The 23956-nt window shown below is 39.6% G+C and overlaps 1 protein-coding gene across 1 annotated transcript in view; it reads right to left on the reverse strand.

Annotated features, from left to right (window-relative positions):
• The window catches only part of LOC128656706 (amine sulfotransferase), a 116708-nt gene extending 93369 nt beyond the window's left edge, over window positions 1-23339 (reverse strand). Inside the window, exon 1 of the mRNA XM_053710807.1 lies at window positions 23231-23339. The gene's annotated coding sequence lies outside the window, so the exon portion shown is untranslated. The remainder of the gene's footprint in view (window positions 1-23230) is intronic.
• Between the last annotated feature and the right edge of the window lie 617 nt (window positions 23340-23956).

Below are 23956 nucleotides of genomic sequence, written 5' to 3' on the forward strand. Positions count from 1 at the left end.
TTTTAACTAGGTAGTTAGTATATAACTATTTACTAACTAGTCTACCTAGTTAAAATAAATACAAACTTACCTGTGAAATAAAAATATAACCGAAGCTAGCTACAATATAACTATTAATTATTTTGTAGCTAGCTTACTTTTTTTTACTGGTAAGTATGTATTTAGTTTTAAATAGGAATTATTTAGTTAATAATTGTAAGATTTATTTAGCTTTATTTTAATTATATTTAAGTTAGAGGGTGTTAGTGTTAGGGTTAGACTTATGTTTAGGATTACGTTAGAGTTAGGTTTAGGGGTTAATATATTTATGTAGTGTTAGTGATGTGGGAGGCCAGAAGTTTAGGGGTTAATAACTTTAGTATAGTGGCGGCGACATTGGGGCAGCAGATTAGGGTTTCATAAGTGTAGGTAGGTGGCGGCAATGTTAGGGGCGGCAGATTAGGGGTTAATAACTGTATTGTAGGTGGCAGCGATGTTAGGGCGGCAGATTAGGGGTTAGTAACTGTAATGTAGGTGGCGGCGATGTTAAGTGCGGCAGATTAGGGGATAATAGCTTTATTTAGGTGGCGCTTGCTCTGAGCAGGCGGACAGGAATCGCAACAATTCAACCCTATCGAGTACGATCGGGTTGATTGACACCCCCTGCTGGCGGCCCATTGGTCGCGAGTCTGCAGGGGGCGGCGTTGCACAAAAAGGTGACGGCAATGTTAGGGGCGGCAGATTAGAGGTTAATAACTGTAATGTAGGTGGCAGCGATGTTAGGGAGGCAGATTAGGGGTTAGTAACTGTAATGTAGGTGGCGGCGATGTTAAGTGCGGCAGATTAGGGGTTAATAGCTTTATTTAGGTGGCGGCGATGTTAGGGGCAGCAGATTAGGGTTTAATAACATTATGTAGGAGTTGGCGATGTCGGGGGTGGCAGACTAGGGGTGTTTAGACGTGGTTTTTATGTTAGGGTGTTAGGTTTAAACATAACTTTTTCTTTCCCCATAGACATCAATGGGGCTGCGTTACGGAGCTTTTGTTTCCGCGATCGCAGGTGTTAGTCTTCTTTTTTGCCGGCTCTCCCCATTGATGTCTATAGGGAAATCGTGCACAAGCACATCAAAGCAGCGCTTGTATTTTGGTGCGGTATGGAGCTCAACGCAACCATATAGCCTGCACAAGCCTGCTTTTTACAAACTTGTAATAGCAGCTCTATAGGGAGGTGAATTAACGCTGCTTTTGTGGTGGTCGTTAATTTCCCTATATCGCTCAAAACTTGTAATCTAGCTGATAGATAACACTTATATTTAAACAATGAAGCTAATAGAAGCTATACATTTTTAGCTTATATTATATTGCTACAATGTTACGCCTAGATTTAGAGTTTGGCGTTAGCCGTCAAAACCAGCGTTAGAGGCTCCTAACGCTGGTTTTGGGCTACCGCTGGTATTTAGAGTCGTGTAGGTAAGGGTCTAACGCTCACTTTCCAGCCGCGACTTTTCCATACCACAGATCCCCCTACGCCATTTGCGTATCCAATCTTTTCATTGGGATCTTTCTAATGCCGGTAATTAGAGTCTTGGCTGAAGTGAGCGTTAGAAATCTAACGACAAAACTCCAGCCGCAGAGAAAAGCCAGGAGTTAAGAGCTTTCTGGGCTAACGCCGGTTCATAAAGCTCTTAACTACTGTGCTCTAAAGTACACTAACACCCATAAACTACCTATGCACCCCTAAACCGAGGTCCCCCCACATCGCCGCCACTCTATTCAATTTTTTTAACCCCTAATCTTCCGACCGCAAACCGCCGCCACCTACGTTATCCCTATGTACCCCTAATCTGCTGCCCCTAACACCGCCGACCCCTATATTATATTTATTAACCCCTAATCTGCCCCCAACAACGTCGCCGCCAGCTACCTACAATAATTAACCCCTAATCTGCCGACCGGACCTCACCGATACTATAATAAATGTATTAACCCCTAATCCGCCTCACTCACACCTCAATAACCCTATAATAAATAGTATTAACCCCTAATCTGCCCTCCCTAACATCACCGACACATAACTTTAAGTATTAACCCCTAATCTGCCGACCGGACCTCGCCACTACTTGAACTTGGATTGAACTTGAATCTGATTGGCTGATTCTATCAGCCAATCAGAATTTTCCTACCTTAATTCCGATTGGCTGATAGAATCCTATCAGCCAATCGGAATTCGAGGGACGCCATCTTGGATGACGTCCCTTAAAGGAACTGTCATTCGTCGGGAAGTCGTCGGTGAAGAAGGATGTTCCGCGTCGGCGGGATGAAGATGGATCCGGAAGAAAGAAGATTGAAGATGCCGCTTGATAGAAGACTTCAGCCGGATCATGGACCTCTTCAGCTCCCGCTTGGATCAAAACTTCAGCCGGATCATGGACATCTTCAGCCCCAGCTTGGGCCAAGACTTCAGCCGGATCATGGACATCTTCAGCCCTTGCTTGGGCTTGGATGAAGACTTCGGAGCCTGGACGGATCGGTGATACCCGGCGTGGTGAAGATAAGGTAGGGAGATCTTCAGGGGCTTAGTGTTAGGTTTATTTAAGGGGGGTTTGGTTAGATTATGGGTAGGTGGGTGGTGGGTTGTAATGTTGGGGGGGGTTGTATGTTTTTTTTTACAGGCAAAAGAGCTGTTTTCTTTGGGGCATGCCCCGCAAAAGGCCCTTTTAAGGGCTGGTAAGGTAAAAGAGCTTTTCTATTTTAATTTTAGAATAGGGTAGGGCTTTTTTTTATTTTGGGGGGCTTTGTTATTTTATTAGGGGGCTTAGAGTAGGTGTAATTAGCTTAAAATTGTTGTAATATTTTTCTAATGTTTGTAAATTATTTTTTTATTTTTTGTAACTTAGTTCTTTTTTTATTTTTTGTACTTTAGTTAGTTTATTTAATTGTATTTATTTGTAGGTATTTTATGTAATTTATTTATTGATAGTGTAGTGTTAGGTTTAATTGTAACTTAGGTTAGGATTTATTTTACAGGTAATTTTGTAATTATTTTAACTAGGTAGCTATTAAATAGTTATTAACTATTTATTAGCTATTGTACCTGGTTAAAATAATTACAAAGTTGCCTGTAAAATAAATATTAATCCTAAAATAGCTACAATATAATTATTAGTTATATTGTAGCTATATTAGGGTTTATTTTACAGGTAAGTATTTAGCTTTAAATAGGATTAATTTATTTAATACGAGTTAATTTATTTCGTTAGATAAAAATTATATTTAACTTAGGGGGGTGTTAGTGTTAGGGTTAGGCTTTAGGGGTTAATAAATTTAATAGAGTAGCGGCGAGGTCCGGTCGGCAGATTAGGGGTTAATACTTGAAGTTAGGTGTCGGTAATGTTAGGGAGGGCAGATTAGGGGTTAATACTATTTATTATAGGGTTATTGAGGCGGGAGTGAGGCGGATTAGGGGTTAATACATTTATTATAGTAGCGGTAAGGTCCGGTCGGCAGATTAGGGGTTAATTATTGTAGGTAACTGGCGGCGACGTTGTGGGGGGCAGATTAGGGGTTAATAAATATAATATAGGGGTCGGCGGTGTTAGGGGCAGCAGATTAGGGGTACATAGGTATAATGTAGGTTGTAGGGGTTAAAAAAATATGCAGGTGTCAGCGATAGCGGGGGCGGCAGATTAGTGGTTAATAAGTGTAAGGTTAGGGGTGTTTAGACTCGGGGTAAATGTTAGGGTGTTAGGTGCAGACTTAGGAAGTGTTTTCCCATAGGAAACAATGGGGCTGCGTTAGGAGCTGAACGCTGCTTTTTTGCAGGTGTTAGGGTTTTTTTTCAGCTCAAACTGCCCCATTGTTTCCTATGGGGGAATCGTGCACGAGCACGTTTTTAAAGCTGGCCGCGTCCGTAAGCACCGCTGGTATTGAGAGATGAGGTGGCGGTAAATTATGCTCTACGCTCCTTTTTTGGAGCCTAACGCAGCCATTCTGTGAACTCTAAATACCAGCTGTATTTAAAAGGTGCGGGGGAAAAAAAAACAGCGTTAGCTACGCGGGTCGTTACCGACAAAACTCTAAATCTAGCCGTTAGTTTAGCAAATTAATGCCGATGGCATTAAACACACATAAATGACTTTTAGATCCTCTTGTTACAGAACAATAGAAATTAAGAACACAGATAGACTAAGGATCCAATTTTGCATAATTCAAAAAAGGATCTAAACAGCCTACATGTAAATTACAGTACATACTAGTTATCAGGTTGTAGAAAAATTGAGACCTTAATCCTAAAGCCCTAACTCTATATAAAGTCTATTGAATATTATTTACAATTTTCTTTAATTTACATTTTTTTTAATATTATCATTTTTAGAGTGTCACTGCCAAAAATGTACATCAGTTTCAATATTGAAACCCAGAGGAACCAGAGTTTCAAGATTGAAAATCCAAAATCCCCCTCTTTTTGCCAACAATGACTGAACATCACCCCCATTTTGAGACCTAGGACTTTCTCAATTACACACCATTTAAATCATTGGTGAGTCCTTGATGTTCAGTGATGAAGTGAGAGGCCAAAGCTGAGCAATGTATTGAATTGTCAATGTCATTTAAATGTTCCCTGATACGATCGCATACCTCACTTATTGTACGCCCTATATACTGTTTTATGCATCCTAGCTAGCTAGGTAAATAACACATTTTGTTCTACAATTAGTACATGCATCAATAACAAACCCCTTCTGAGTTGTGTGAGCTTGAAACATCTTATATATTAGGGTATGAGAGGATGCCTTACACGCTCTGGTCCCCCATCTGTAATGACCTTTACATGATTGGAAAGATGATTGATTCTTTTGTTTGGACCAAGTCATGCTTGGGGCCAGTATATTACCCAGGGATTTGCTTCTCCTACTTACAAATTGACAACCTGTTCTTACAGAGTCAGCTAACTCATCATCACCCAACAGAATGGGTAGATGTTTTCTCACTCATCTTGCATACTTGATCGAATTCATTCAAAAATTTAGTAACAAATGCACAATTTGTGTTCTTGCGCATTTGTTGTATGTTTCTTTTGTCGACAATTGTAAGTTTTGAGAAGGGTATCCCTATCAAGAACCGTGGTTTCATTGAATGCTCTTTCTATAGTCTGGATAGAATAGCCCCTTTGTTGAAGGCATAGAGGCCTACTTATTAAGCCATCAACTTACTTGCATTCGACGGCACCAATACGCTCACCTGACATCGCCTAACATCGCGGCCGCTGGCCTGAATACGCTCTCCATATTTAACAAAAAAGCTATCAAAAAGCTGCGCACCAAGTACGGGGCGATGAGCAGCGGACTGTTGTTAACTAACATTCATCGATCTCGCTGCTATTCGGCTTTTTCACAGCTTTATTTGTATACTGTCACTAAACACAGCGACTATACTAAACTGTTTAACCCCTATCCCACCGCCCCGGACCCCCCCGCAACTAAATAAAGTTATTAACCCCTAAACTGCCACTCCCGGAGCCCACCGGAACTCTAATAAACTTATTAACCCCTATCCCGCTGCTTCCGGAGCCCACCGCAAGTCTAATAAAGTTATTAACCCCTATCCCGCCGCTCCCGGACCCCACCGCAACTCTAATAAAGTTATTAACCCCTATCCCGACTAACTAAATGTCTTAACTTCTAAACCTCTGGCCTCCCACATCACTACCACTTACTAAACCTATTAACCCCTAAACCGCCAGCCCCCCACATCGCTATAAACTAAATTAACCTATTAACCCCTAAACCTAACAACCTGCTAACTTTATATTAAATATTAACTCATCTCTATCTTATAATAAATTTAAACTTACCTTTAGATTTAAATTAAACTATATTAAACTAATAATTATTCTACCCTAACTATTATACTAAAATTACATTAGACTATATTAAACTAATAATTAACCTACCCTAACTGTTATACTAAAACTACATTAAACTACAAATTAAATTAACTATATTATATATTTAAACACCTAACCCTACTCAAATAATTTAGTAGGATTGAGCTTGCATTCAATTGGCTATTCCAATCAGCCAATAGAATGTGAGCTCAATCCTATTGGCTGATTGGATCAGCCAATAGGATAAAAGCTCAATACTATTGGCTGATGGCAACAGCCAATAGGATTTTTTCAACCTTAATTCTGATTGGCTGATAGAATTCTATCAGCCAATCGGAATCTAAGGGACACCATCTTGGATGACGTCATTTAAAGGAACCTTCATTCCAAAGAAGACGTCGTAAGAAGAGGATGCTCCGCGTTGGATGTCTTGAAGATGGAGCCGCTCAGCGCCGTATGGATGAAGATAGAAGATGCCATCTGGGTGAAGACTTCTGCGGGCTTGGATGAAAACTTCAGCCGCTTGAATGAAGACTTCTGCCGGCTTCGATGAGGACTTCTGCCGCTTCATTGAGGATGGATGTCGGCTCTTCAGAAACTGTAAGTGGATCTTTGGGGTTTAGTGTAAGGCTTTTTTAAGGGTTTATTGGGTGGTTTTATTTTAAGATTAGGGTTTGGGCTTTTGAAAAAGAGCTAAATGCCCTTTTAAGGGCAATGCCCATACAAATGCCATTTTCAGGGCAATGGGGAGCTTAGTTATTTTAGTTAGGTTTTTATTTGGGGGGGTTGGTTGTGTGGGTGGTGGGTTTTACTGTTGGAGGGGTGTTTGTATTTTTTATTTACAAGTAAAAGAGCTGATTTCTTTGGGGCAATGCCCAGCAAAAGGCCTTTTTAAGGGCCTTTGGTAGTTTATTGTAGGTTAGCGTTTTTTTATTTTGGGGGGCCTTTTTTGTTTTCATAGGGCTCTTAGATTAGGTGTAGTTAGTTTAAATATTTGATAATTTATTTTTTATTTTGTGTAACTTAGTGTTTATTTTTTTTTTGTAACTTAGTGTTTGTTATTTGTTGTAACTTAGTTGTTAGTTTTTTGTAACTTTGTAATTTTTAATTGTAGTTTTAAATTATTTTAGTAGGGTTAGGTGTTTAAATATATAATATAGTTAATTTAATTTGTAGTTTAATGTAGTTTTAGTATAACAGTTAGGGTAGGTTAATTATTAGTTTAATATAATTTAATGTAATTTTAGTATAACAGTTAGGATAGATTATTATTTTAATATAGTTTAATTTAAATCTAAAGGTAAGTTTAAATTTATAAGATAGGGATGAGTTGATATTTAATGTAAAGTTAAGGGGTTGTTAGGTTTAGGGGTTAATAGGTTAATTTAGTTTATGGCGATGTGGGGGACTGGCAGTTTAGGGGTTAATAGGTTTAGTAAGTGCTAGTGATGTGGGAGGCCAGGAGTTTAGGGGTTAATACATGTATTTAGTTGTGGTGGGCTCTGGGAGCGGCAGAATAGGGGTTAATAACTTTATGTAGGTGGTGGCGGTGTCGGGGCAGCAGATTAGGGGTTAATAAGTATAATGTAGGTGGTGGCGGGGCGGCAGATTAGGGGTTAATAACATAATGTAGGTGGCAGCAGTGTCGGGGCAGCAGATTAGGGTTAATAAGTATAATGTAGGTGGCGGCGGTGGCGGGGCGGCAGATTAGGGGTTAATAAGTATAATGTCGGTGTCGGGGCGGCAGATTAAGGGTTAATATCATAATGTAGGTGGCGGCGGTGTCGGGGCGGCAGATTAGGGGTTAATAAGTATAATGTAGGTGGTGTCGGTGTCGGGGCGGCAGATTAGGGGTGTTTAGACTCGGGGTATATGTTAGGGTGTTAGGTGTAAACATAACTTTTATTCTCCCATAGAAATCAATGAGATATCGGGCAGCAGCAAACATAAGCTTTCGCTGCTTTCAGACTCCCATTGATTCCTATGGCCCTGGAGGCGGCGGATTGAAAAGCAGATACGTTGGGCCTGAATAGTGGCGAGCGTACCTGTTAGATATTTGTTAACTAGCAAAAGTAGTCAGATAGTGCCGAATTTGCATTCGGAACATCTGTAATGACATAAGCATCGATCTGTGTCGGATTGAGACCGGTGGATCGTATATTACGCCACAAATTTCTACTTTTACCGGTCTGTAGGCTTTGATAAATAAGGGGAATCAGGCTCTCCACAATTACGCTGCAGAATTCCAGCTTATTTGCGGTTGACGGCTTTATAAATATCCCTCATAGTATTAAAGCATTACTTTCTTCCAGAAAAGCATTAAAATCTGTGCAATTTTGCTTTATTCAAATGAACTGGCCTTTAGCTATGCCAAACTGACAAAGCTTAGGATGTGAACGCCTAGCATGTAGCAATGTGTTAGAGGAAATAGGTTTCCTGTAAAGATTTGAGATCACCCAACCTGTGTTAATATCACACGTTAGTTGTATATCTAAATATGGTATAGTTACTGGTTCAAAAGTATGTGTACATTTTAGACCACACTCATTACAGTTTAAATATTGAATGAACTGAGAGACCTCACTATCGGCTAGATAACAAGTTGTGCGTTATGACTCAAATTATAGTGTTATGGCCCATAACGCATCAATTTCCATAATGCAGACATTACAAGTTTGAAAAAAAACCATAGCGCAACATAAATCCCCATTTACACACAAATCCATAACGCTATCCAAGACCAGTAGTTATTGATATATTGCATCCAAAAACCTTCAAAAATAATATACAAAGTACACATAGACTCATACAAACACTGTACAATAAATTAAAGGGCCATAATACCCAAATGTTTAAACACTTGAAAGTGATGCAGTATAGCTGTAAACAGCTGACTAGAAAATATCACCTGAACATCTCTATGTAAAAAAGAAAGATATTTTAACTCAAATGTTTCTCAGTAGCCACATCCCATTGTAAAGGACTTCTAAGCAGCATATAAGTATGTCTGTCCCGGGACAGCCGAAGGGTTGAGCCTCGTGCACTCATGTTATTTCCCTATTCAGTGTAAGGAAGTTTACAATGAAATCTCATGAGAGTTAAGTCAAATCTCATGAGATTACAGTAAAAGAGTTCATGACCTCAGCAATGCTGATGCTGATTGGCTGCTGTTCATTTCTTCATTTTTTTATTTTTTTTTACCTGCAGCTGAGCAGCAGCTGAGTATAACTTTTTACACAGAACTTACTCTGCTGAGCTGAGGAAATTGTGAGGTAAAATATCTTCCTTTTTTACATAGAGATGCTCAGGTGATATTTTCCTGTCAGCTTTTTACAGTTATACTGCATCAGTTTCAAGTGATTTAGCATATGAGTATTATGTCCCTTAATTTTTAATAAAATATTTCAAATAAAAATTATAACGGAACAAAGATACGTTACATTAACTCTTATAGACAAACATGAACATACGGTCATTTAGCTCAATCTCCATACAAATATCATTGCATACATACATAATTATCTACATACAAACAATATAAAGCAGATTACAATCACAAAAAATGTTTTGCAATATGAAATTATCACTCTGGCAACAGTTTGAGAACAGACAGATTCCCCACGGGTGGCTTGTTGGTGAGTACTTCTGCAAAGCATGGTTAAGAAGTTAGACAATTTCCACTGTAATGTTCTCAAACAGTTGTGTTTGTGCAATGTGCAAAATGTGCACATATAGGGGGATATTTATCAAGCCGTCAACCGCAACCGCAAATACGCCCCGGAATTCCACAGCGTAATTGTTTCGAGCTTGATCCGACCTAGTTGTCAAAGCCTACAGACCGCCAAAAGTTGAAATTTATGACATAACATACGATCTGCCGGACTCAATCCGACGCAGATCGATGCTTACGTCATTACAGATGTTCCAAATACACATTCGGCCCTATTTGACAACTTTTCACAGTTATCAAATTTCTAACAGGTGCTCGAGGCTATTCCTGGTTTTCAATCTGCCACCCTGGAGGCCTCGACTCCCATAGAAATCAATGGGAGTCTTAAAGCACCGTAAGCTTATGTTTGATACTGCCAGATATCCCATTGATCTCTATGGTTGAAAACAAGTTACGTTTACACCTAACACCCTAACATAAACCCCAAGTCTAAACACCCCTAATCTGCCGCCCCCGACATCGCCGCCACCTACATAAAGTTATTAACCCCTATTCCGCTGCTCCAGGACCCCGCCACCAACTACATAAAGTTATTAACCCCTATTCCAGACATCCCAACCTGCAAAACTCATTTCAGGGAGGTGGCTTCTCCCGCTACTGCGCCGCCACCCTCCCCCCTCCCAGTTATATATTGGACACCTTGAAACCCTAAATAAGATAGAGACTTATCATTAAAGTAGCTTCCCACTAAAGTCACATTAAAAAAAAAGTAGCTTTATTGCACAACCACATACAACAAACCTATTTTCCAGTGATCGTACGCTTGTTGAATGCTCAAATATTTTAGAATATAAAGTTTAATTACGTGCAGTAAAAAAGGTAGTATTTGTGTTTTGTTTTATTTTGGTTTCTGATGCATGCTTTGAGGGTTCTATAACGTCCCAGCAACTAAAGGCATTCCTTAAAAAAACACTTTTCCGGATTTGGGCCACATTGGATCATGGTACTTGGAGTTTCAGGGAGATTGCACTCCATTTGCTGGCATCAGGGAGCCGCTATTAAAATCAGGGAGACTCCCTGAACTTCAGGGAGACTTGGGATGTTTGCTATTCTGCCGCTCCCGGACCCCGCTGCAACCTATATAAAGTTATTAACCCCTATTCCGCCGCTCCTGGACCCCGCCGCAACCTATATAAAGTTATTAACCCTATCCCGCCACTCTCGGACCCCGCCACAAATTTAATAAAGTTATTAACCCCTATCCCACCGCTCCCGGACCCCGCCGTCACTAAATAAACGTATTAACCCCTAAACCTCTGGCCTCCCATATCACTTTCAATCCTATTGGCTGATTGGAACAGCCAATAGGATGAGAGCTGCTCAAATTCTATTGGCTGATTGGAACAGTTGTTTGTAACTTAGCGTTTAATTTTTTTTTATTTAGTAACTTTTAATAAGGTTTAATAGTAGATTTAAATAATTTGAGTAGGGTTAGGGTTTTTTAATATGTAATTTGGTTTATAGTGATGTCGCAAACTTCCGCAAATGTTCGTGAACGGGCGAACCGGGCAAACCGCCATAGACTTCAATAGGCAGGCGAATTTTAAAACCCACAGGGACTCTTTCTGGCCACAATAGTGATGGAAAAATTGTTTCAAGGGGACTAACACCTGGACTGTGGCATGCCGGAGGGAGATCCATGGCAAAACTCCCATGGAAAATTACATAGTTGATGCAGAGTCTGGTTTTAATCCATAAAGGGCATAAATCACCTAACATTCCTAAATTGTTTGGAATAACGTGCTTTAAAACATCAGGTATGATGTTGTATCAATCAGGTAGTGTAAGGGTTACGCCCGCTTCACAGTGACAGACCAAACTCCCCGTTTAACGCACCGCACTGCATTATTCTAGGGCCAAAGGGAATCACAGCACCACGAACACGACGGCCCCTGTGGGGTGGCCTGCCTCTGCCTGTCATTTTTTTTTCGATTAGTGGTACTATGCGTGCAAGCTACTGTGACAACAGATATGAGTGGCACTGTGCACTGGCAGAAGTTGGCAAAGTAGACGCTGTAGGCCTGACACACACGCTTGCAGAAAACTAACTGCTATTCAATCTATTACAGTCAAAATTGTATTTTTTTTTTTTAAATGTACACTATTGTTACACCAGATATGAGTTGCACTGGTGTGACACTGTGCCCTGGCAGGCCCTGAAACGCACACGTGTGACGGAAACTGACTGCTATTATTTCACAGTCAAATTTCTAGTTTTTTTTAACCCCTTAATGACCGAGGACGTACACCATACGTCCTCAGAAAAAATACAGTTAACGCTTCCAGCTGCTTTCCGGTTATTGCAGGATGCCTCGATATCAAGGCATCCTGCAATAACAAATTTTACCCCTCCGGTGCAGAGAGAGCCACTCTGTGGCCCTCTCTGCACCGGGCATCGATGGCCGCATTCGTTGGTGGGTGGGAGCTGAAGTGGGAGGCGGGTGGGCGGCCATCGATGCACGGGAGGAGGCGGGCGGGCGCGTGCACGGGGAGGGAGTGGGTGGGAACCGCTACATAACACTACAGAAAAAAATGTTTTTATAAGTGGGAGAAAGGGGTGCAAAATATTTAGTACTTGGAAATCTAAGTGATCTGGGAGTGGGTGGGGGATTGGTCTTGGGGGGGGAAGCTACACTACAGAAAAATGAAATAAAAATAAAAAAAACACATTTTATTTGCAAACTGGGTACTGGCAGACAGCTGCCAGTACCCAATATGGCCCCCAATAAGGCAGAGGGGGAGGGTTAGGAAGCTGCTTTGGGGGGGATCAGGGAGGTTGGGGGCAAAGGGGGGGATCCTACACAACAGCATATGTAAATATGCTAAATATATATATATATATATATATATATATATATATATATATATATATATAAAAAAGATACCTTTTATTTTAGTACTGGCAGACTTTCTGCCAGTACTTAAGATGGCGGGGACAATTGTGGGGTGGGGGAGGGAAGAGAGCTCTTTGGGAGGGATCAGGGGGTCTGATGTGTCAAGTGGGAAGCTGATCTCTACACTAAAGCTAAAATTAACCCTGCAAGCTCCCTACAAGCTACCTAATTAACCCCTTCACTGCTGGGCATAATTCATGTGTTGTGCGCAGTTGCATTTAGTGGCCTTCTAACTACCAAAAAGCAACGCCAAAGCCATATATGTCTGCAATTTCTGAACAAAGGGGATCCCAGAGAAGCATTTACAACCATTTGTGCCATAATTGCACAGGCTGTTTGTAAATAATTTCAGTGAGAAACCTAAAGTTTGTGAAAAAGTTGACTATTTTTTTTAATTTGATTGCATTTGGCGGTGAAATGGTGGCATGAAATATACCAAAATGGGCCTAGATCAATACTTGGGGTTGTCTACTACACTACACTAAAGGCTAAAATTAACCCTACAAGCTCCCTACAAGCTCCCTAATTAACCCCTGCACTGATGAGCATAATACACGTGTGGTGCGCAGCGGCATTTAGCGGCCTTCTAATTACCAAAAAGCAATGCCAAAGCCATATATGTCTGCTATTTCTGAAAAAAGGGGATCCCAGAGAAGCATTTACAACCATTTGTGCCATAATTGCACAAAATGTTTGTAAATGATTTCAGTGAGAAACCTAAAATTTGGAAAAATGTAACGGTTTTTTTTATTTGATCACATTTGGCGGTGAAATGGTGGCATGAAATATACCAAGAAGGGCCTAGATCAATACTTTGGGTTGTCTACTACACTACACTAAAGCTAAAATTACACAAAAAAGCTCCCTACATGCTCCCTAATTAACCCCTTCACTGCTGGACATAATACACGTGTGGTGCGCAGTGGCATTTAGCGGCCTTCTAATTATCAAAAAGCAACGTCAAAGTCATATATGTCTGCTATTTCTGAACAAAGGGGATCCCAGAGGAAAATGTACAACCATTTATGCCATAATTGCACAAGCTATTTGTAAATAATTTCAGTGAGAAACCTAAAGTTTGTGAAAAAATTTGTGAAAAAAGTGAACTATTTTTTTTATTTGATCGCATTTGGTGGTGAAATGGTGGCATGAAATATGCCAAAATGGGCCTAGATCAATATTTTGGGATGTCTACTAAAAAAAATATACATGTCAATGGCTATTCAGGGATTCCTGACAGATATCAGTGTTCCAATGTAACTAGCGCTAATTTTGAAAAAAAAAATGGTTTGGAAATAGCAAAGTGCTACTTGTATTTATGGCCCTATAACTTGCAAAAAAGCAAAGAACATGTAAACATTGGGTATTTCTAAACTCAGGACAAAATTTAGAAACTATTTAGCATGGGTGTCTTTTGGTGGTTGTAGATGAGTAACAGATTTTGGGGGTCAAAGTTAGAAAAAGTGTGTTTTTTTTCCATTTTCTCCTCATATTTTATAATTTTTTTTATAGTAAATTATAGGATATGATGAAAATAATAGTATCTTTAGAAAGCCCATTTAATGGTGAGAAAAAAAGGTATATAATATGTGTGGGTACAGTAAACGAGTAAGAGGAAAATTACAGCTAAACACAAACATTGCAGAAATGTAAAAATAGCCCTGGTCCCAAACGGACAGAAAATGGAAAATAGCTGTGGTCATTAAGGGGTTAATGTACACTACTGTTACACCAGATATGAGTTGCACTGGTGTGACACTGGAGGAAACTGACTGCTATTATTTCACAGTCAAAAAAGTGTTGTTTTTTTTAAATGTACACTACTGTTACACCAGATATGAGTGGTGGCACTGGGCAAGTGGGCACAGTATACGCTGTGAGTCTGACACACACGCTGGCAGGCAGGCAGGCAACTGCAATTAGATTACACAGGAAAAAAAAAAAAAAAAGCAGACTGATGTTCTAGCCCTAAAAAGGGCTTTTTGAGGTACAGGGTCAAAGTTTTACTCAATGATGACGAATAGGGGGCAGATTGAACATCGCATATGTTCACCCGCCGCGGTGAACGTGAACATGCTATGTTCACCGGGAACTATTCGCTGGTGAACTATTCGCGACATGACTACATATATTTATAATATTGACATTTTGTAATGTTAACTATTTATAGGTGTGGCTTCTGTGATGATTTTGCCACCTGATTTTTAAAGACAACATCAGATGGTAAATATACACAATGTATGGACCAAGACTGGGGAGGGGGGGATTTGGGCCATTGATCCATCATATGGCACACAATTAGTTTACATGTATTATTTATTTTAGACATTATTAGATTTTAGATAGTCTTCAAGGGATGAATGTGACAGATAGCAGATAAAGGGATACTCTGAAACACATCGAATTGTCAAAGTCATACATCAGAGGTTGAGTATGCACAATGTATGTGACAGCTTCACACTTGATTGTTATAATAACATAACACAAAGGAGGCTACATACGCTTATTAAGCTATTGCTAAGAAACATTTAGGAAATAGTTAGTGTTAGGAGGAGATATGCAGAACTATGTTCCACTTTTAGATATTTGATTTACACTTTATTTTCTATTAGGGAGATTTACTTAATCTAAAGACTGGAAGTGAATAATACCAATGTGATCATGTCTGTGGCATTGTCTTTCAACTGTGCTGACTTCTACAACATCTAAAGACACCTTTACATGGTAAGTGTACATAATTGGGGATATTTATCAAAGCGTCAACTGAAAATACGCTTGAATCCCACGTTGTATTTGTCGCGAGATTCATCCGCCATAGTTATTAAAGTATAAAGTATACCCAATGTATGGACCAAGACTGGGGGGTGGGGGATTTTGGCAACTGATCCATCATATGGCACACAATTAGTTTACATGTATTCATTTTAGACATCATTAGATTTTAGAAAGTCTGAAAGGGTTGAATGTGACAGATAGCAGATAAAGGGATACTCTGAAACACATCGAATTGACAAAGTCATACATCAGAGGTTGAGTATGCACAATGTATATGACTCAGCTTCACACTTGATTGTTATAATAACATAACACAAAAGAGGCTACATATGCTTATTAAGCTATTGCTAAGAAACATTTAGGAAATAGTTAGTGTTAGGCGGAAGGATGCAAAACTATGTACCACTTTTAGATATTTGATTTACACTTTATTTTCTATTAGGGAGATTTACTTTATCTACATACTGAAAGTGAAGAATAAGAAATGTGATCATGTCTGTGGCATTGTCTTTCAACTGTGCAGACTTCTAAAACATCTAAAGACACCTTTACATGGTAAGTGTACACAATTGGGGATATTTATCAAAGCGTCAACTGAAAATATGCTTGGATTCCACGTTGTATTTGTCGCTAGATTGATCCGCCATAGTTATTAAAGCTTCAAGATTGTCAAAGGTTGAAATTTGTGACATAATATACGCTCCCACGATCTCAATCTGACGCAGATCGATGCTTGCGTCATTACAGATGTTTCGAATTCACATTCGACTCTATTGGACCCTCTTCCCAATTGATCAAACATTCAACAGGTACGCTTGCATCTATTCCAATGCAGCATACCTAGTTTCCAATCCGCCACCTTGTGGCCGCGGATGCCATAGAAATCAATGGGAGTCTGAAAACACAGAAAGCTTATGTTCGATGCTGCAAGAGAATGAAGTATATTACATAATAAAAGTAAATTAGAAACTTTATTAAAATTGTATACCCTTTCTAAATCAAACAATATTTTTGCTCCACATTTGGTGCACTAGTAGATATAGGGATACAAATGAAAAATACATTACTACTTATGGATTATGTTACAACTTTGTCTCTCATTACAATACAAGGGGACAAGATTATTTCTCCAAATTTGTTGCAAAGTTTTGCCCCAAACTTGTTGCACTAATAGATATAGAGATACAAATGAAAAAAATACACAACATGATATAGCTAACTTCCTTTTTATTTTTTTGGAAAAATCTATTTGCACCATGTTTAAGCCATGTAATACAAGTCCCACTCTCCACTTCGCACCAAATTTGACACAACACTTTTCGCACCAATTATGACGCAAACTCCTAAACAACCTACACACTAGTGAATTTTCTTCTTAAAATGGGGAGAGTCCACAGCTGCATTAATTACTTTTGGGAAATACAGAACCTGGCCACCAGGAGAAGGCAAAGACACCCCAGCCAAAGGCTTAAATACCTCCCTCTCTTTCCTCATCCCCCAGTCATTCTTTGCCTTTCGTCACAGGAGGTTGGCAGAGAAGTGTCAGAAGATTGCGGAATAGTCTCTTATGGAGGGTAGTACTCTTCGAGATGGTACTGGAGTTTTAAGTAGTCCTGTCAGCCTCTCAGTGAGAGCATGGATGAAAGTTGGAGTCCGGAGATGCAGGGAAAATCTTTCTGCAAAACCATCCCGACTCATATCAACAGCTCTATAAGCAATCAGCGTTGACAAATTTCGCTGCCTGCTTTCTTCACTCAAGTCCATGTCAGAAGCACCGCTACTATCTGTCACAATTGACGGACCATGTTACTGTTCCACGGCATAGATTCCGGTAAGATTGTTTCATTTTCCTTTCACTGTGGGAATATAATGTAATGATAGAACACAGGGACTCAGTGGGACACCTTTATCTTTATGGAATCTAGGGTTAATATCTCCTGAGGGGGGCTATTGAACAGTGGGGGACTTTAATCATATTTGTTATGTGATTCTGTCAGCTTATGTGTAGAGATGTTGGGGCTCATGGCTTTTACGTAACGTACAGTTTTTTTGAGCTACGCAGTTCTTGGGGACTGGCGCACTTTCCTTGGCCTGTGGGTTGCACCTCGTGACCGGGCATGGTCACGTTTTCATTCTCCATTTCCATATTCTTGAGCAAGTGTTGGTGGAGAGGGTCTGTTCTATACTTGTCTGGGTCATAGGAGGTAATGAGTGCCCCAGCCATTGGGGGTATAAGGTGCCAGTTATTTTTGTCCATAATTTGTTTGGTCAAGTTATGGAGGATTCTGATTTTTCTGAGGAGGATTTCTCTGATTCAGATTCTGTTACCTGCTTAAATTGTATAATGGTCCAGGTAATCCAGCCCTATCAATTATGTTCCGTATGCCATAATAGAGTGCTCTTTTCTCCCTCTGGGGAGAGATTAGAGACCGCTGAGCCATCCGCCTCTGAGGATTCTGTGTCCCGTGAGGTGCGTTCCCTGGAATCTTCTGTTCCTACACAGGCAGTTGTCCCAAATACCATGACCCCCTTCTCCGGAAGGAGGTTTATTTCCACCAGAGGTTGCTGCTCGGTTGCGCATGGCCATATTTTTGGCATATTTTTTTCCTCTTAACCTAGGGGTGCCAGGGGAGATGGGTCTTTCCTCTGGGGTTTTTTCCTTTTATGAAAATGTTTTCTTCTCTGGGATTTTGATATTAGCGATTTTATGGTCGCGATGGTTGCTGCTTCCGGCGGAAGTCACAAAATAAAAAAGGGTAAAAGACAATGTTTAAGCCTCAGAGCTTATTTGTCTGTTGTTTGTCTGTTTGTTTAGTCTAGCCCTGCTAGGGTTTAGAACTTTCAGTTAGCTCTTGAACAGTTCAACAGCAGGCTGGTCCTGGTTGGGTACTAGTTCAGGTTATATCAGACATTTTTTATCCTGACAACAGGCTGGTCCTGTTTGGGTACTAAGTTTGCTTACCTCTTGTTACAAGTTTGTTTTTCTTGTCGCTACCAGTTAAAGGAGGCCCTTCTATCCCAGATATCAGGCTGGTCCTATGTTATTTCATCTTGGTGGGACGTCCGATTTTAATCGTACTCGATACTAAGTGTTTTGTCCCTGCATTGCTTATGTGATTTGCTGGGATTATGAATTCTGCTATGGCAGTATGTTTGTAGTTCCGGAGGTCCTTGGACAGGAGCTAGAGTCCTCCATTCCGAGGGGGGAGGATCAGATGACTGCATGGAGATCTCCAGTACCTGGTGTAGGGGGCGATTATTCCCCCCCTATTGGTACTCCTGATTTTCAGATCTCTTTCGCCAGTGTTTCTCTCCTCTTATTTGAGGATTGTTATGCTTTTTGCTTCCCCTTGCCCTTTTGGGGTAGGACTTTCGGTCATCTGGTTGCGGAGATTAGGTTCTTAGGGACCGTCCTTGTCCTTGCAGTATTCCCTTTTTTTGATCCTATATACTTGGGAATCTGGGGATTGTTATGCAGTCTCTCTTACCGTCAACCGATAGGAGTTTTATGATGCTCGTTCATTCGTTAATTTCTTGAGCTGTAGGTTTTCTGAGGGTTGATCCAGACTGGATCTTTAGAGGCTGTCATATTCTCTCAATCATGTAGTTCTGATCTCTTTTGGGTCCTTCCTTGTCTTTAGACTTTGTGGGTGTTATCTTAGAAGCCTTTTGGGGCTGAGTGGAAAGACACTAGGATACATCTTGAGAGATCAGAGTTCAAGACCCCATGGGGGTATGGCATGCATCATCTTTGGTGCAAATTTCATTTCCAGGTAACTTTGTGGTTGTTCTGCAAGGTTTTTTTGGTCTTGATCCGGCACCTGGTTTTGAGGATTTCGTTTTTTTAACCTAGTCGTCGTCTTTGACTTGGCATTTTGGTTACTCTCTTTTTAAGATTTTAATATTCTTGGATCTGTCCGGCGTTCAGTAGCAGGCTTGTTTTTCTGGTCCTGGGGAAATCTCCTTGTTCCTACTGGGGCAGTTCTTTTTATCACTTATGGAGAGATAGAGGACGTTTTTCCTGGGAATTTCTTTACTGAAATATTCCTTGGTTTCTTCGTTTTCCTTCTCTTTGGAAAGATCTGGTCTACTGCGCCTATCCTGTTGGCTCCTCCTGAGGTAGTTCTCCTCATCTGACTCTAGGAGTTCAGTGGGTCGAGGGTTCTCTTGTCTGCAGTATACCCTCCCTTCAGGTTTTTGAGGGGTAATGAGGATAGGTATCCTGGATCCCGAGTTAGTCTCTCTGGGTGTTGGTGCCTCCTTCCTGCATCTTTTCTTTAGGAACTCGAGGTTGGAGATTCATTATCTGATCTCTGGGCCTTGTCGATGCTGGGATTTTTACTCTCTCTTGTCCTTGGGACATTGACAGTCGCTTCTGTGATAGGACTGTTCGATCGGAGTAGGGGTCAGGAATTCTGACTGCTCTGTTTGGGCATTGACCACGTATCTTGTCTCTCGAAAGGATCCTTACTTAGGTTGGGAGGCCTTGCAGTTGGTTCAGGAACCTTCCCTTAGTGGGAGTTGGTCCAGGAGTTGTTCCGCCCTGCTTTCTGATTTTTTTCTCTTGTTCCTTTCCAGGAATGTCCTGGTGCAAGTTTGCTAGCTACTAGGTTGGCTAGTTACATGGTTTGATGTTTAGTCTGACTGCCTATCCGAGGGAAGCCTGTGGCTTTCATTTGTGGCGTAAACAGATGTTAATATTCCGTTCCTGTTCTGCTCCCGGGGTTTTTTGCTGAACTACGGGTGTTCAGTTTCTCTGTGCTAGTTAGCTGTCTATGGGAAGGTAGTTTTGTTCTACCTTTTGTCCTTCTGGGACTTCAGTTCCGGCTAAGGCTTTAAAATGGGTTCCTTTTGGATCCATGTAGGAGGTGATTTGGAATTTTTCCTTTCTTTGCTCTCCTCCGTTGGCAGAGTATTTTCTACGTGACTTTATCCTTTTGCAGCCTAAAAGCTGCTCTTTTTCGAGTTCTGCTAGGGGCTTCTCTCTCTATTTTGTCCTTGAATCTTCGGGGATTGTTTCTGGAGGTTCTTTCAGACCTTCTTATCTGATTCTTCCCTTCTTTCAGTTAGGGAGAATGTGGTGTGGGAGTTTGTTTGTTGTTTCCCTTGCTATTGTTCATGGAGAGATTTTTATTTGTGTGCTTCTAGAGAGTGGGACTTTTGACTCCTCAGAGGCTTTTGTGCTCAGTGGAGTCCAGAATTTAGAGTGATCTCTAACTGGGATAGTTATGGTTCTAATTAATGGGCAGTTACCTTGTCCCCTTTCCATATTTTTGTTCTTCCTGCTTCTGTTGAAGTAGTTTTTTATCAGGAATCCGTGTTGTGTCAGGCTGTGGTGCCATCAGTATTGTCCGCCTTTTTTGTTCCTGCCCGTTTTTGCATTCAGTGCTCTCTATAAGCTTGGGTATTGATTTCCCAAAAGTAATGAGCAGCTGTGGACTCTCCCCATTTTAAGAAGAAAAACTTAAAAATTATGCTTACCTGATAATTTTATTTTCTTCTGTACGTGGAGAGTCCACAGCTCTCCGCCCGTTTTTTCTGTGGGCGGGCTTAAATTATTTTTTATTCGTTCTTCTGGCACCTTTTTTCACCCTGATATATCTCCTACTGTTCCTTGTTCCCTTGGCAGAATTACTGGGAGATGAGGGAAGTGGGGGAGGTATTTAAGTCTTTGGCTGGGGTATCTTTGCCTCCTCCTGGTGGCCAGGTTCTGTATTTCCCAAAAGTAATGAATGCAGCTGTGGACTCTCCCCGTCCAGAAGAAAAGAAAATTATCAGGTAAGCATAATTTAAGTTTTTTCAACCACTTTTGATTGGAATATGCATATTCACATGATTTATGACATCAGCCAATCTGATTCAAATATACATTTTAAACTATTACTAACAAATCAAATTGCTTGATACTTGTGTCATTGATCACGAACTTGTAAGTGCCATTTGTTACATTGTGTATTATACTTTGAAAGTATGTATATGTGAAATTAGTATTAAAGATAAACATTGATGCTGACATCAGAACACACATTGTAATATTTTAGACAATGGTTTTAAAATTCGAATTGATGTTTGATTCAATATAATCTTAAACTGATAGCTCAAAGGAATAGCCCACCTAACATTAAACTGTCATGATTCAGATACAGCAGAAATTAAAATCATCTCTTTACTGTCATGCTATTTTCAGTGTATTTCTTCCATCTCTTGAATTTCTTTTTCAGCAAGAAATGTCATCTTATATGCCAGCAAATTTTATAACACCTGTGTAGGGGTGGTTTTTAAAACTAGATTGCAATCAGGAGGGGTTACACAGATACAGAGAGAAAACTGGCCCAGCTCTTAAACTATCCATTGATTGCAAATAAATACATATGATACCCTGATTACATGTTATATTCGCAAATATTCCTGCTCATAATAATAATACATTTACACTCTACACATATAGTGGTATAAATAAACACAGAGATATGAAAGACAACATTGTTTAGAACAAAAAAAGGAATTTAGGGACATGTAAATATGTTTGCAAAAGATTTTTGACATAACAGACAAACAAACGGTATGTGCAAAGATATATGTACAAATTCTAGCATTAATAAACATTTATAAAAAAAACATGAGATAAAAGCATATCATGACTTCTAGAAATACAAATACACATTCATTCATGTGAAAGTATCATATAACTAATAAATATAAAAATAACTTTCTATGATATATTGTTTGTTTAGGTATAAATGTAGCTATTTCTTGGACATTAACAGATGAAAAATAAAAGATTAGCATTAGAGAAATGTGTTTGTTCATGGGCAGTAATGAAATGGTATTAATTAAGTTGGGAAAAACTCAAATAACTGCGATATCGATGACTGTTAGTTAACAACAGTCCGATGCTCATTGCGCCGTACTTGACGCACGTGTTTTTGATGTGTTTTTTTATAAATAAGGCACCGAGATTGACGCTTTGATAAATATCCCCCGCAGTCTCTTGTAGCATGTAATTATTCCAAATATGAGCTGATTTAAATGGAAAGTAAACATCCTGAGATTTTAGTTTAAAGGGGCAGTATACACCAATTTTCTTATAACTGCATGTAATAGACACTACTATAAAGAATAATATGCACAGATACTGATATAAAAATCCAGTGTAATTTTTTTTTTAAACTTACTTAGAATCTCCCAGTTCAACACTGTTAATGAGATAAGCCTGGGACACCCACTAAAAGAGGCTGATAGCAACCCCCCTCCCCTGCATGTGAAAGACCCATTATACAAACAGAAGCTGTCTGAAGTCTGTATACATCAATATACATCTAAAACTTTAGGGCTTGGTTAGGAGTCTGAAAATCAGCACAATGTTTTTTTAAAAATAAGCAAAACTATACATTTGTACAAAAACACACCCAGATGGGCTATGTAAATAGATCATCTACAAAACATTCATGCAAAGAAACATCTAGTGTATAATGTCCCTTTAAATGGCTCAGTTATTTGTTTTGCCCCTGTTTTCAAGAAATTTAGTGCTGAAAATTGTGGCTTTTCTAATTCTCAGAACTGAGAAAGCAAATTTCAGTCTTCTCAAGGCTAAACCTACTAGATATATTTCCATAATTGTGTTAAAAAGATAAGGCCTGCAAAACAATGCATTTTATACTCACATTATGACCGTGGCTTGCTGTCTCAGCTAACCTTGTCATTGGCTCCTATAAATAGGCAAGTGGTCTATAGAGTTTGGCAGAATTTGTCTTAAAATGTTTAGATGTGGCTGATATTTTATTCTGTTACAAGCCAGAAATGTCCTGTAATAATTTTTTTACTGTCCCTTTAAACATTGTTTCTGAATTACTGGTTTATATGATGTAACATTTTTCATTTATTGTAACTGACATCTTCTATTCCTTAATTAAAGTATTGTCTAAATATTGACTCTCTTCAACATTCATAACATTGAAAGACCTACCTGTCAAGATCACTTTTAGCTTTCAAGTGTTTTTCCTCCTTGTATTAGATATTCACACACTTCAGAATACAAATCCTACAAATCTTCCAGCTAAGAATATTTTCAGGCAATCAGTCACTTTGTACTAATCAATTTTCTTTCATTAATATTTAAATACAATTGTATAAAAAAGTGCTTCGAAGATTGATATATGAGTCACAATGCCCAGTACTTTGGAATTTGTAATAGATTATATCAAATAGCAAAATCAGCAAATCAAAGGGCAGCTGTGTTATCTATTTTCAACAGTACAAGTTCATCTCAGGTCATAAACTTAGAGCTAGATTATGAGTGGAGCGCTAACAGTAACACACAAGTGAAAAGGGGTTAGGTTTTACGCTCATATTACAAGTTGAAATGAAATGAGATCGATTGAGCACAATTGAAGTTAACGCACATTGGGTTAGCGCAACCTCAGAGCTCTGGCTAACTGTTTAACAAAACAAATAAAGTGTCACAAAACACATAAAAAATATACATAAAAGGGGGGCTTGTCCGACTATCACCCAAGATGGCAGCTAATCTGGGAGCTCTGCAATAGTGATATACATTCCGCCATGTATCTCAAACCATGGAAGCCATCCGGCAGGATATTTTATCGTAGGTGATAGCTGAAGATCTGCCAGAGTGGAACATATAATTATCTATACGCTACTGAACTCTCCAGACTGGATCGCTGAAGGCTTT

This window comes from Bombina bombina, chromosome 4 (assembly GCF_027579735.1).
Source record: "Bombina bombina isolate aBomBom1 chromosome 4, aBomBom1.pri, whole genome shotgun sequence".
Classification (NCBI taxonomy): domain Eukaryota; kingdom Metazoa; phylum Chordata; class Amphibia; order Anura; family Bombinatoridae; genus Bombina; species Bombina bombina.